The sequence below is a fragment of the Mercenaria mercenaria genome, chromosome 2 (assembly GCF_021730395.1).
Source record: "Mercenaria mercenaria strain notata chromosome 2, MADL_Memer_1, whole genome shotgun sequence".
NCBI lineage: Eukaryota > Metazoa > Mollusca > Bivalvia > Venerida > Veneridae > Mercenaria > Mercenaria mercenaria.
Genome location: NC_069362.1, coordinates 70,462,853 through 70,478,269, shown reverse-complemented (window position 1 = coordinate 70,478,269; position 15,417 = coordinate 70,462,853). Strand labels below are relative to the sequence as shown.

General features: G+C 35.2%; 1 protein-coding gene across 2 annotated transcripts in view; it reads left to right on the top strand.

Annotated features, from left to right (window-relative positions):
- The window catches only part of LOC123564244 (BAI1-associated protein 3-like), a 408,668-nt gene that overhangs the window by 104,676 nt on the left and 288,575 nt on the right, over positions 1-15,417 (top strand). For both annotated transcript variants that reach the window (XM_045357655.2, XM_045357656.2), the window contains one exon: positions 12,220-12,381. The gene's annotated coding sequence lies outside the window, so the exon portion shown is untranslated. The remainder of the gene's footprint in view (positions 1-12,219; positions 12,382-15,417) is intronic.

The window sequence follows — 15,417 nt, the reverse complement described above, 5'->3', positions numbered from 1 at the left end:
TTACGTTTGTTCGATGATAAAATCAAAATGTATTTGATTATCGCACATACTTTGTTTATAAATATTTATATGTCTAGTAATCGAAGACATATTAGATACATTACTGTATATATGCATTCAATAAGGGAAGACATATTTGGTACAAACTTCTAAATATGTGTCCAATAATCGAAGACTTATTTAATGCATGAGACTATATGTGTTCGATAATCGAAGCTATATGCCTACGTGAACAATTTTGCACCCCAGTGATCAGCATAACATGATGATGTGTCACATGCAAGAACCATTTCTCTACCGACCTTAATTGTTTGAGTTATCTCCTTTTATTGAATTTTCGTGTCCATCTCAAAACTTTTGAAATGCCGCAGAAAATTTTAGCAAATTGCATACAGTGATAGAGGTGATAGAAAAGTGCAGACAGTCACACTAACAAACCAATAATTAATAATATCCTCTAATGGGAAAACGTATACTCACAGGACGATATGTTTTTGTTTTGTGTCTGTTTCAATTATGCATCACAAACAATGCATTCTTCGTGTGCGTGTTATATGGGAGATTGGTATCTTTATTCTGAAGCGTTCGAAGAAAATGTGAATATCTTGTTGCAATTGCGTATATGAAAACTGCAGAATTATACAAATTCAAGGAAATGCTGTTGTTTTTTTGTTGTTTTTTTTGTAACACGTTCAACAAGGACTCTGCATTAAGAAAAAAATATAAGCCGTTTGAGAGTTAGAATTATCTGTCTCAGGACATTAATAGTCTCTTTTCGAGACAGATAATTAGCGTTCTCGTCAGGCACATAGTTACTTTGTACATTACGCGCCGCGGCGCCTGTGGACATATCATAACATAAATCCAACTAATAAAGACACAAAGATACACTTGTACCAAACTGTAAGGATACAGAAATTTAGTCCACCAGATACCTCGAAAATCTAGATGTTTGTTAATAATAGAATAAAAAACAGGCTATATAGCACTCACATCTGAGAGGGCTTGATACCTTAGATGGGTTGGGAAAAAAATTGCTGTTATCAGATTGCTTACTTGCATTAAGGTTTAAGGACCATGTAAAGTCAAGACGATTGCCTTGTTAAAGCAAGTATTTTATTTCTCAAACTAGTAAGTAATAAATTAACGATCAGTATGCACGCACAAAGAATTTTCACATTTTTTTTTTATTATTATTCTTTTTATGTAACATCCTTATTGTAAGAACAACAATTGGAATCCTGATAAATGAACTCGTGAGCTGAAAACTATTTAGGGCGTGTGACAAGCTACCAAAGTACAATTTTAAGCCTAGCACTATATATTTTTATTTAAAACATGTTTTATAATCAGTTTACAAATACGTCTGTACCAGACAGAAGTGAAACATCAAATGATAACAAAGTGCCAGATGTTTACCTATATTCTGTGACATATCCGAGAATACCGAGTGATTTATCTTCTAGTATATACCATAGAGACCTGGGATGAATGTCTCAAAAATAACGTATGTCCTTAGGAGACTGTAACACAAACTTATGACCACTTTGTTGCGGCTGTGTTTTAGGATGTGGCTTTTCCTCTTGGACTTAAGGACAATCGAAGCATTTTTCTTGCTTGTCTAGACGACATCGAAACTTACGGTATGTCGTGAATCCTACTGTAAGGTGACGAAATCGGGCCCTTTTCCTAGTTGTAACTCATTCAAAAGACTTTAAAGTTAAATAAAAATGATTTTGACTTTAAGGGCATAATGTTTTTTAGCCAGTTCTTTAGCAACTGGCTATAGCTAAATCAACTACCTAGTTTCAACCGGGCGTCGTTTGAGTTTTCCTTCTATTTCTATGTGACAGCACCACACAAATATTCTGGACGTGTACAAAATAGTCCCATATTTATCTTTTATAATCTTGGCATATGGTGTAAGTGTGTAAGCAACTGAGGACTACCGTTTTAAACAATAAAAACAAACAAACGGATTCTAGATTAATTATGAACTTTATATTAACATTCGAAATATTCGGAATCACTCCGCTCTAGGGTTAGGGTTATGATTTAGGGTTGGGGTTGATATTGGCCCCACCCTGGAGCAAACTTAGTTTTACATAGACTTGTATGGGAAAACCTTTTAAAATCTTCTTGTCTTGAACCAGAATACACAGAACTTAGATATATGGCATGTAGCATTGTCTATTGGACCTCTAACAACATTGTTCAAACATGACCTGTCTATGCACAATGAAATGTTGATTATTCAGGTGTATCGGTTGAAATATCACTCAATAAGCACTGGCTATCAGTCCTTTCAGAGCTTTGATTATGAATTGTTTTGCGACAGTTTACATCAATTGATATAAATTATTACATTTTAGGTAATGTCATAATAAAAGACATTTTTCGATAATTTTCTTTTTATATAACTGAAAGACGATTAGGCAACATATGTTTGGGTACATAAAAGTGGCATTTTGAATTTTTATCTTGGAATGAATGTTTATATAGTTTATGTTGCAGTAAAGGTTTCTGAATCAGAATAAGTGCTGCAAAGGCTCTCAGGTTAACTTAGAGATATCTGGTGTCATTTTGTTACCATTTGAGCCGCGCCATGAGAAAACCGCATCCGCGCAGTCTGGTCAGGATCCATGCTGTTCGTTAACGGTTTCTCTAATTGCAATAGACTTTGAAAGCGAACAGCATGGATTCTGACCAGACTGCGTGGATGCACAGGCTGGTCTGGATCCATCCTGGTCGCAAAGCCACTATGTTGGTTTTCTCATGGCGCGGCTCATTTCGAAAACGTCTTTCCTATGTAGTATACTGACAGTAGCCGTTTGTAAGCTTGGATTTTTTTGTTGTGTTTTGTGTATGAATTCCTTTAAAATGTTATTGTATTGATAAGTTTTGTCCTTAACTATAATATGGGTTTTCCTTGTGCTACAGCAATATTTATTTGCTGAATCTATATAACAGGATAGACATTTCTTTTTTTTTTCATACAAAGACTCCTTGGAACAAACAAAAGACACTTTACAATCACATACTAGTAGAGCAATTTAAGACATTTCAGATTTTTTAAAGTATGTGCATTCAAAATAACATAGAAAAACATTATAACAGCAATATATTGAAAATTTTAGAACATGACAGAACATATCGTGTCTTTTGGAATAATGACTTTAATGTTATGTCTGTAAACTTAGTTATTTCCATGGTTATTACATTGCTATAATGGAATAAAGTCCGGTGCAATTCCATATTGCAGTTATTCTTTAGAAGAGTTTCTGTGAACTTCAATAATGAACACTTAACCCTAACCCTAACCCTTGTTCATTTCTGCTGGAGCAACTCAACTGTATGGTTTGAAACACTTAAATCTTTTAACGTTAATAGAAATCGTTAAAAAATATAAATCTTCAATGACATCTAAACTTCTCTTAACCCTACAGTACAGTGATAAAGTGTAACATAAAATCCTATTAATGACAGCTTTGTTATGGTAAAACAATGGTTTCAAAGAGAAAAACAGTAGTATGATATCGGTAGATAGCCTTGTATTTTGATAGTACTTCATGGAAACATGAAAGGTTCATTGAAACACCAAAATATAGTAATAAACTGTGTTTTCTGCCTGAGTAGAGGCATTTTATAAACAAAAGGAAAAACGTATTTCATTAATAATTGAACGACGTGATTTTTTCTTATATTAATAATAGAAGAAAAAAGATGGTAAAAAGAAGTATTGATTGTTAAAATTGTTGTCGGGATGTCAACAGAAATGTGATATACGGGCAGTTTATACTTTTAGAAAAGTATTTGTTGATTTTTCGTAGAAGCTTGAGTACAAAGTAAAGTTAAAATGATTACTGAATGATATTTCAACCGATACACCTGAGGAATTAATATTTCATTGTTCATAGACCGGTCATGATTTGAATAATTTTTGTAGAGGTCCACTAGACAATGCTACATGACAAATATCTAAGCTCTGTGAATTGTGGTTCAAGGCAATAAGAATTTTAAAAGTTTTCCCTATACAACTCTATGTAAAACTATTTTTGCCCCAGGGTAGGGCCAATTTCAACTCTAACCCTTACCCTAAACCCGTAGTTCCAACCCTAAACCCTAACCATAACCCTAAAGTGGAGTGATTTCGAATGTGAATATAACTTTCATAATTATTCTAGAATCCGTTGCTGCTTGTGTTTGTTGTTTAAAACAGTAGTCCTCAGTTGCTCAAACACTCACACAATACCAAAATTATAAAAAAAAAAACAACATAAATATAGGACTACTTTTTACACGTCCAGAATATTTGTGTGATGCGGTCACATAGAAATAGAAGGAAAACTCAAACGACGCGAGGTTGAAACTTGGTAGTTGATTTAGAGCTGTAGCTAGTTGCTAAAGCACTGGCTAAATATGTTTTCTTTGTCGAAAGCAACACGCATATGCTTGATTTTGCTTGAATGCTAATAAATACACCATATCTCAGTAATATGCTACTTTACGTTAGAGCACGGCTACGTACTTGAGCTAAGATAAATACGGACATTCAAAAAACCGAAAGTCTGGTCAAGACAAGTTTCGTTTTAATAAGCTTCTTCAGGATTTGTCATAATGTGTTCATTTGCTAAATCTAGAGCCTCCACATGGTCAATATTTTAGATATAAGTAAGTAAGTAAGTATATATTCTATTATAGTGACATGTGCAATAACAAATATATAGAGGATATTTGTTTGTTTTGAGTGAATATGGAATATATCTCACTGAGAAGTGAAAAAATTTCAAATATTTTCACGAGCGCTGAAATTTATTAGAAATAAAAGTTGGAAAAAATATTGATACATACATTTGCTATCTGGAAATAAATCAATTTAGAAGCTACATACAATTTTAACTAGAAACATATTGAAAACAAAAGAACCACACATCGTTGTTAATTGCAATTTTTATAAAAATTGATAAAAACATACATTTTCCGAACGTAATCGAACTTTTTGTAAAAGGTATAATGCTTGGGCAGAATATACGAAAATGAAAAAAAATCTAAAATGTGATTGGCCACCTTCAAAACGATGTAAGACATTTACACACTGTAAGTCAACTTCATAAGAATACCAATATTTTAGATAGCGAATGCTTTTAGAAATCTAGAAATATGTACGCAGTTTTAAATGAGACCATTATACATATACGCAATAGGTAATCCTTCGTGTTAGAACATTTAATAAAGTTATAGTATGTGTCCGGTCAATGGTCAATACAAGTTCGTTTAACTTCAACTTGTCACCAATACAACGAATCATGAATTACGCACGCGAGTCTCGGAGTCAATAGAGCTTGTATATGTTCTCGTGCCTTCAGAAGACGCGAGGTTTTCAGTGTCCCCGGAGCGAGACTCTCTTGCATAATTTAACATTTACGTCGCAGACGTGTTGCAAGAAATAGTGGCAGTTTATTCTATACAAATGTTTAACGTAATTAAATTTATGGATTTACTTATCATAGATAGGAATAAAAGGGTATGTAACATATTTGATTTTAAAAGATACAATAAGCTTATAATATAGAACATATTGTATGTGTCTTTCTTGTCAGATTTCGAGACTATTTCGAAATGTAATGACTTTGACAACTCTTCTTCGTCTATGACTCGTTAACTAACTTGCATGAGTTATTACTGTTGGACAAAATAAGGAAGATTTTGACTTTTAAACAGATATAAAATCTGAGATAAAACGCTTCAGAAAACCTTAACAATATTTCTCCCATATGAAAGTTTAAGCCTATAAAGTAATGAAACTATTTTTTTTAAATTGAGTAAATTATGTTAAAATTATCTCATCTTTGTATTTCAATTTTTAAAATTTAATGCAATAACTTTAAACTCGATGAAGAGAATGTAATGCGGCTTCACAGTGAAAAATAATAAATTCCAGTGAAGAGAATTCAAAGTAACTTGATACAATGGTAAATGAAAACAAAAAAAAAAGCAGAAAAATCATAGGAACAAATATAACTCTTTCTTTAATAAATATAAACTTATCTCCCAGATTGAGCATAAAAAGTACAATGGGTTGTATTCAAAAGATACAATGGGTGTTATTTATTACCATTATAAACTTTTCAAACAAGGCTTTAAGTGCGAGTATGAATCACATTTAGTAATTAAGTCTAGTTGTAAATAGTGTATAGGAAACAGATACAATGTATATGTATATTTCAGTTTAACAGACAACAGTACATTGCAATACTGAGACTGCTTGTACTTATTAGGCTATTTATCAAGAACTGACCACAAATTATCCTCTTTTACAAACTGATGATCCTCAGTCGTTATTTACTTTACTCAGAATTCTCCAAGAATTGATCTCTGTCTCCATAATGATCACTGCACATGAAACATCTATATTGCGGATGATCTTATTTAGGAGGGTCAAAACAAACTAGAGTGATGTCTAAATAATCAATTGTAATGAGTACGAAGGTAATAAACGAATACTCTAAAAAAGTACAATTCTACTTATGTCAGTTTATATAACGTTTTAGTAGATTTCACAGTGCTTAGATTCTTGCGAGAAGGTTGCGTATGGAAGCATGTCCGGCGAAGTATTTTACATGCTACCCTGAGGAATAAGGAAACGTACCATGCTGTAAAATGTTATTGGACCAAGACATGTTGCTTGCGCTCGGGAGATACTTTGTCAATTTCCTAATTAAATCATTATCATATTTTATTTCATGCTAACTGGTGAAATACTGAAAAATATCAGTGAGATATTTCTCTATATCACTCACTGTGCCGAACTTTTTTTTTCGGGTAAAATTATCTCCCTTGAAATATATTCTTTTAATTAACTCCCTTTGTTGCATTTATAATTGCTGGATTGCTATTATTTTCCTAACATTTAAGCCATACAGGAGACATGTACAGCTAGACAATCCTATATAGGACAAGCTAGCTATAATAAAATTTGCAGAAGAAATAATATTATAGATCTAATGCTCTAGAAATGTTACCTTCAAAAGTGGTTGCTTGGCCTTGCCGATAAAGTAGCTATAGATACGTCTTTCCTGCACTTTTCATCGGTTCCTCACTAGCGTGTGGTAGATTTTACTGGCGACAGCACATTTAGTTGGTTGTTGTCTTAGTTTATTATCACAAGACATCAACTCAACCTTACGTAACTGGCCAGCATTTTCGTCGAAATTCTTCCCCACCCAGCCAGTTGTGTTCCAAATTCCATTCCTGTTCGTAATGGTATACAGCTCCTAGACCAATATTTCCATTAAATCCATGATGATATTTAATTCTGCAGCTTGGTTTTCCAAGGACTTTCGGATATTCCCCAGTTGTTTACGTTTTTCGGGTTGTTTTTTAATCTGACCTTCAGCGTTTGTAAACAAAGCAAGCTTCCGCTTATTTAACGAACTGACGGCATTGACCGAAAAGTTTTAAATATGCTTAACTACTGTCTGTTGGCCGCGGATTGTGCATTTATTAACAAAATATTTTAAATGTAGTTTTTGTTTTCAAAAACAAAATGGCGTCGTGTTGATTTCACGGACCTAATCACCAATATTCGATATCAGTGTGCCTGAGTGTCCATGGTAATTTAGCGGATGCATCATATGTAACACAGTAGCCTAAATAAATCCTAATATCATCATTAAGTATTGGTTTTATTTGAACATGTTAGCATGTAATAAACAGAAAATTCGATGATCTTCACCAATTAGCATAAAATAAAAAGAAAATTTGTTTGTTTGCAGTGTGATATCGAAATATATCTTCACCGATAAGGGAGACAAGGCTCCGCCTTCGTGAAAATATTCAATTGTCTCCCATATCGGTGAAGATATATTTCGATATCACACTGCAAACAAACAAATATCCTCTATTTATTCTGTTCAATCAATGCTCCATAAAAAAGATCGATGACGAGAACTCCGCAAACACGGACCGAAGTGTTGTTTTTTTGTGTTGTTTCTATGTTAAAAACTTATGCTCTTTTTGACATATACATGTCTCACTTGGACATTAATATAGAAATGATTACTTTGAAAGCGATACAACATTATTCTTCAATATCTACAGCTGTATCATGTTAAGAAAAAATATCAACTTGATATAGCCTTTCAGACTTGAAGGGTCGTAATCACGGCATCCTATTTTTCGGTGATTGCATGCGAGATTAAACGTGTCTCTTGAATATAGATGAGGTCTACATAATCTATAAAAAAAAGGATGCAATGTCTATCATCTGTTTTGTTCAAAAGATAGGGCAATGAGTTTGCTGTGCTTTATGTATATACTGAAACAACCTACAAAAATGACTCGCTGTTCCAATTTGTATTCTTCTACATATATTTATGGTTAACAATGACTTACATATACACTTGACGTGATGTTGCCTGCCATGTTTGTCCCGTTAATCTGTTCGTATAAGAGGTATACTTAGAGCTACTGCAAATAAGTGAAAATTACGACATTTAATTACATTTCAGATGTAAAGTTTGTGGCGGTTTTCATGTAATGAAATCACGGAAATAGACCCAGAACAGCTTACATCTGTTCATTTCTTTGATTGACCTGGATTTAGTGGTCAACCAATATTTCTCGTAACTTGCTAGAATTGCCAAAGCTATATAGCCAGTCTATTACGCAAGGAAAGTATACCATATTCTATCCCTATGCAACTCGAGATGGTTTTCAACGTTAATCATCTTCAGCTCTAGACGAAAACGAGTAGTTATGTCTCCCACCACACAGTGGTGTAGGAGACATACTGATTTACTCCAGTCTGTGTGTGTGTGCGTGTGTGTGTATGTGTATGTGTATGTGTATGTGTATGTATGTGTGTGTGTGTGTCTGTGTGTGTGTGTCTCTCTGTCACAAAGCTTGTCCGCACTCTAAGTCGAACATTTCTCTTCTGATCATCACCAAACTTGAACAAAATGTGTTTGACCATGAGACCTCGGCCAAGTTCGATAACTAGCCAAATCCGCCCAGGCACTTTTGAATTATGGCCCTTGAATTACTGATTGGATCCACTCATCACAGCCATTGAGAGAAACTAGACATTTTTCAAGCTTATCCGCACTCTAAGTCAAACATTACTCATCTGATCTTCACCGAACTTAAATAAAATGTGTTTGACCATGAGACCTCGGCCATGTTCGATAACTAGCCAAATCCTTCCAGGCACTTTTGAATTATGGCCCTTGAATTACTGATTGGATCCATTCATCAGAACCATCGAGAAAAACTAGACATTTTTAAATGTTGCAGTTGTGGGAGACATGCGCTTTTCTCAAAAGCATCTCTAATTTTATTAGTGGTTGTGAAAATTAATTTCTGATGTCAATCGAACCTTGAGCAATAGTTTTGACTATCGACCAGCAAGACATTCAATATGTAAATAGTATCAACATATACACATTTCTAGAAATTTGCTTTCTTTCCAAGCCGATGTATGTTTTAAGACAGTGTTGTTATTTCACGTCTTTTAGAATCGTGTAATCCATTTAATATTCCAATATAATACAATTACACTTAAGCCAGTGCTAAGGGATGATGGTCATTACACATTTTATTACTTTACATGATCTGACTTTGTCAAATACATAGATAGATAGATTTTACCATATCATGCATCTCAGTACCAAGGATAACACAAAGAGTGATAAGAACCCTTATTTTCATTGTGGTTCTTGTTGCTGATGGCATGACATAGAGAGGCACGAAAAATGATTTATCACAGATAGACATTCTTACAAAATAGTACTAACACTGAACTAGATAAGAAGAAAATAGTGTTTGCATGCGTAGCTGACTAGTCATTTCTATCTAGTATATCAACATTCCGTTAAAGCCACTGAAATGTAAAACACAGGTTATCTATTAACGTAACAAGGACAATATTTCTTTCCTAACGCGTATTGATCTTTCTTTACACTCATTACAATTTGACGTGTATTTTGTATCAAAGCGCTTATCCTTTGATCTAAGAAAAGAAGTATTAGATGCCAGTTTGTTATTGTATTTTACGCGTACATAAAGGCTAAGATATGATGTCTGAAATTGAAAACATTTGAAACGATTAGATATAAATATCTGTCTCAGGCACTGCTTGTAAACGAAGTTCCTGAAAATGAACTAGAACGCATCCATTGAATTACTGATTTTCTGAAATCGTAATCTTTATTTTAATCTATGTGAAAGGGAGTCAGTTGCATCTAACTTTTATTTTTGTGGTTTGCAGTCTTTGTAATATTTCCATTAGATTGATCTACATTCTCGCAAACCAGATGTCTACCATGGTACCCCGGTAGAACTCGGGTACCATGTCGAACATCTGATGAATGAGAATGATTGATCTAATGCATAATGTCATCTGCTAGGCAGTGAACTTCAAGTAGGCACTACCAATTTTAGATAGATGTTTAGTTAACTGCATTAGAATACACAGTCTGAACAAATAACAAAGACAATTGTTTTCAGGAAGGATTATTTGCTGAAAAAAGAATGATCCTGGGTAAAATATTTGGAAAAATGAAGACAACTCCACTAAAACGTTATTGTAGGTTTAGGTGACTTTGTACTTAGTATCTCATGCAAACCATGCAAGTTTTACCTCTGGACATAAAAATCATGCATTATTACTACAGCGGTCACCAGTTTGAAAGGATCAAATTAGTGACTGCCCTTGGGAAAGTTTGACATTTTTTGTGGTGAAATTTGTCAACAAACAGAGGATTTTAAAAAAAGAAGTTAAAACCCACAAAAATTCGCAAGAAAAAAATAGGTTTAGATAGCTATTGTTGGAAATAAAACTATCTCTGCTTCCCATATTATATGCGTCAAAGTATGGGAAAATATCTAGAAATATAAGAAAATCAAGAAAACAATTTCAGGACTGTTAGATGCATATTTAGCCGGTAACATAGATAGCTTACTTTTCTATCGCATTGATATAACATGGACACGATTCAGACAAACAGTATTCATTCAACAATTTCACTCTGTAAGCAAATTGTTTCCCTTGTGAAAAGAAGGCTTAGGGTAAGTCTCCTACATCTGATTGTCCAAGAAAAGGTATTCAACCGAAATCCATCTGTAACGGGTACCTTATAACAAAATAAATACCCAGTAAAGGTACGTTTATAAGAACGTCCGTCCGTCAGTCACACTTCTTGGCCGGAGGATAACTCAAAATGTATTGAAGAACCCAAGTTGTAAGTTCATGCAATGATAAAGGTGCAGTGATAAAAAAACATAACTCTAGATGATCCCAATTTTTAATTATCTCCCATTTTTGAAAACTTCGTCAGGTACATACATAACTCTAATATTACGTAAGCTATTGACTTCATACTTTAGGTATTGATAGGGGTCAGTGAGAAGGAGTGTAGTGACCTTGGTGGTCCCATTTGTTTCGACATTGGCCTGTTACATTAACAGAACTGAAATTGTTATTGTTGTGATCTGAAAAACTGCATTTTACCATCATGTGTTTTAAGTCCTTAGTATTCGTTTGATGTTTGAACGCTACAATTTGTTTATACATATGCAAATAACTGACATTTCTTGTTTAAAAATTTACCACCAATGTTAGGTAATTATGGTTTTTAACACACAGTACACAGTGAACAATACAGTACTACTGTACTGTCATTTTTTCACTCTGAATCCGTCTATAACATTGCGGAAACTTTGTTCAACGCGTTGTCAACAATAATAGCGGTATAGTTAACTTGTATCATCAGAAATAATACGTCTGTATCTTTTGGCCTGGCTAATTGGGACCCCAATCTTACATTTGTTAGAATGCGATTAAGAATATTCTAAGTATTAATGTTCTCCACATTAGCAATTTCTAGCTTCATGTGAACTGCAAAATATCAGATATACCTCATACAGTTGGTAATACTGTAATACTGTAATAAGTAATCAGTCGACAGAAGTTGTGTTCAATTCTACATGTAAGGCTTATAATAATGTGCAAAATTCAAAAGGCAATGTGCCTTAAGCTGTTCCACTGACATTTTATGCCATTAGGAAAAAATGGTCTTTCGTGGTCGTTCGCAGCTTGTCGTTCGCTATCAGGTGGCATCTGGATTGAGGAAATACAAGCTTGATAACATATGGAGTATCGCATTTGTATTTGTATGTTCGCAAATTAAAATTTTAAGAACTGATTTTTATCTCTTTTAGGTTTGTGTCTTTGAAGGAATCTGAAGCTTCCACACACCTTGATCACTGCGAGGACGGTTTTAAAGACATAGGAAGTAAAGTTGACATTACAGATAAAATATTTGGCCTATGTAACTTTTGATGTCTGTTGATTTGTAAAGGCTGAGGTTCTTCTTAATAAAGGTAAATATAACTTTAGTAAGTTGGAAAAGTCAAAGCTTTATGTTTACAATGTTCCTTGCTTCACCTCAAGACACAGCCATATTTGTTAATGCTGACAAAGCAAAGCCTTTGATATATATATGCCATTGCAATTTGTCTGTCTGTAAATGTACGAAAACACTTATCTTGTTGGTTGTAGGTGTTGAATATTTTCTTACAAAGTGCACCATATTGAATTATGGCTCCTGTAACTTTGTTACACTATGTTTGGAAATTACACGCATATGGATACAGCAAGTCTTCAGTACGGTGGCACAGAGGTGACATCCGCAACACTTTATTTATATTGTGGCCACAACTTAGTAAATTGTGGCCACAGTTTAGTAACTTGTGGCCTCAGCATAGTAATTCGTGGCCGCAACTTAGTAAATTGTGGCCACGACTTATTATATTGTGGCCACAACTTCGTAAATTGTGGCCACAAGGTATTATATTGTGTTCATTTTGTAAGGTTGCTCATTTCTGCCATTTCGCGTTTTCGCCCAGTTAAATTAAATTTTCGCCCCGCGACCCCGTCGAGCGAAAACACGAGAATTAACAAGTTAAAATGGCGCGGACGCAGGCCGAAACCCCGCGGTGCGAGATTTAGTAACTGGTATGTCGGGGGCGCGGGGCGAAAATACGAGAATTAACAAGTTAAAATGGTGGGGACGCAAGCCAAAAACTCTCTATTTAGCGGGGACGCGGAGCGAATTCGAAAACATGATAATTAGCGGGATCGCGGGGCGAGATTTAGTAACTGGTATGTCGGGGGCGCAGAGCGAAAACACGATAATTAGCGCTGCTTAAACTTCGAGTTCTCGCAACGCGCCCTCGATATTCCAGTTACTAAAATTCGCCCCATGATCATGCTAATTATCGTGTTTTCGCTCCTCGCCCCGCTAAATAGCTCCACTAAAACGTTATTGTAGGTTTAGGTGACTTTGTACCTAGTATCTCATGCAAACCATGCAATTTTTACCTCTAGACATAAAAAGCATGCATTATTACTACAGCGGTCAACAGTTGTGGCCACGACTTATCATATTGTGGCCACAAGGTATTATATTGCGTTCATTTTGTAAGGTTGCTCATTTCTGCCATTTCGCGTTTTCGCCCAATTAAATTAAATTTTCGCCCCGCGACCTCGTCGGGCGAAAACACGAGAATTAACAAGTTAAAATGGCGCGGACGCAGGCCGAAACTCCGCGGTGCGAGATTTAGTAACTGGTATGTCGGGGGCGCGGGGCGAAAACACAAGAATTAACAAGTTAAAATGGCGAAAACTCGCTATTTAGCGGGGCGAGGAGTGAAAACACGATAATTGTAATGATGGGGCGAATTTTAGTGAGTGGAATGTCGAGAGCGCGGTGCGAGAACTCGATGTTTAAGCAGCACTTATTATCGTGTTTTCGCTCCACGCCCCCGACATATCAGTTACTAAATCTCGCCCCGCGATCCCGCTAATTATCATGTTTTCGCCCCGCGTCCCCGCTAAATAGAGAGTTTTTGGCCTGCGTCCCCGCCATTTTAACTTGTTAATTCTCGTGTTTTCGCCCGACGAGGTCGCGGGGCGAAAACACAAAGTAGCAGAAATCAGCAACCATACGAAATGGACGCGCACAAAAGTGTGTACGTCCCTGCAAAGGGTTAGACAGGAATGAAAAATAGATAGACGGACGGACAGACATAAAAATAGGTAGGTACGTACCATCCAATCCATTCGTTCGTCTGTCCATCCACCTATCTATCTTCCATTCCTGTCTAACCCTTTGCTGGGACGTAGACACTTTTGTGCGCGTCCATTTCGCACTCTGTCCCTACCCTTTCTATACCGCGGCAACAATAAAACGGTCGTTTCGACTGGCTAATCTAAGTCAATATAATATCTCGCGACCACAACTTAATAAATTATGGCCACAATTTATTAAGTTGTGGCCACAATATACTAACTTGTGGCCACAATTTACTAACTTGTGGCCACAAGATGCTAAGTTGTGGCCACAATATAATAAGTTGTGGCCACAATTTAATAAGTTATGGCCATGATTTACTAACTTGCGGCCACAAGTTACTAAATTGTGGCCACAATTTACTAAGTTGTGGCCACAATATAAATAAAGTGTTGCGGATGTCACTTTTGTGCCACCGTACATCAGTGTCTAACCATGTTCATATTAAATTAGATTGTTATAGTCACAGTATTTTTTGTACTGGTATCATAATTCTTATAGCAGTTCCGTTTAACATCTTGTACGTAATTTCCACATACTTTTAGTCTTCATAATTCTGTTCTCTATTTTATGGTGTAGTTTTGGTATAATAACACTTGCCTAATATTTGAGGATACACTGTAGCTTGTAACTGATCATCATCTTTGTGATGCCATCAGTTTGCCTCAAAGCGCACCTGTGTCCAAAACATAAGTAATTAAACTTTCATACGTATCTTTATGTTAAGAAACTTGAAGAAAGCGTTATGACTGGCATTTCAGTTGTATATATACTGGTAAATAACACATTTACACAGCTTACAAGGTAATAGGATATCGTGACATGCTCAGTACGAAATAGTCTGCGCAAAAGGAGACGCTAATCATTTTCATTTTAGTATCAGGCTTGTCTGTCTGTGACTCAGAAATTTGATTAATATGCGTAGATATATAGCGCACTACGACGTGTAAACTAGCTGGTTGCACAGTATCACCTGCGGAGAAACAATGATTTAATTTGATTAAAATTCTTTGAAGCCATTGCGGTGGTACATTACAGGCTGATTGCAAAATGATGAAAAGTATTTATAAATTTCTTATTTGTAGATACTTATACGTTTACTAAATTTCTGCGAGAAAAGCAGTACAGTTCATAATGTGAAATTGATCAGCTTTGCTTCCCAGTCACCCCTTTACTCTGGCATTACAAAATATCTCTGTAGTATAATATGTCTAATAGATGAGGACGACGGAGTATTCCGTCATTATACGTAGGCGTAATAAGTGATTTAATAAATCTCAGACAG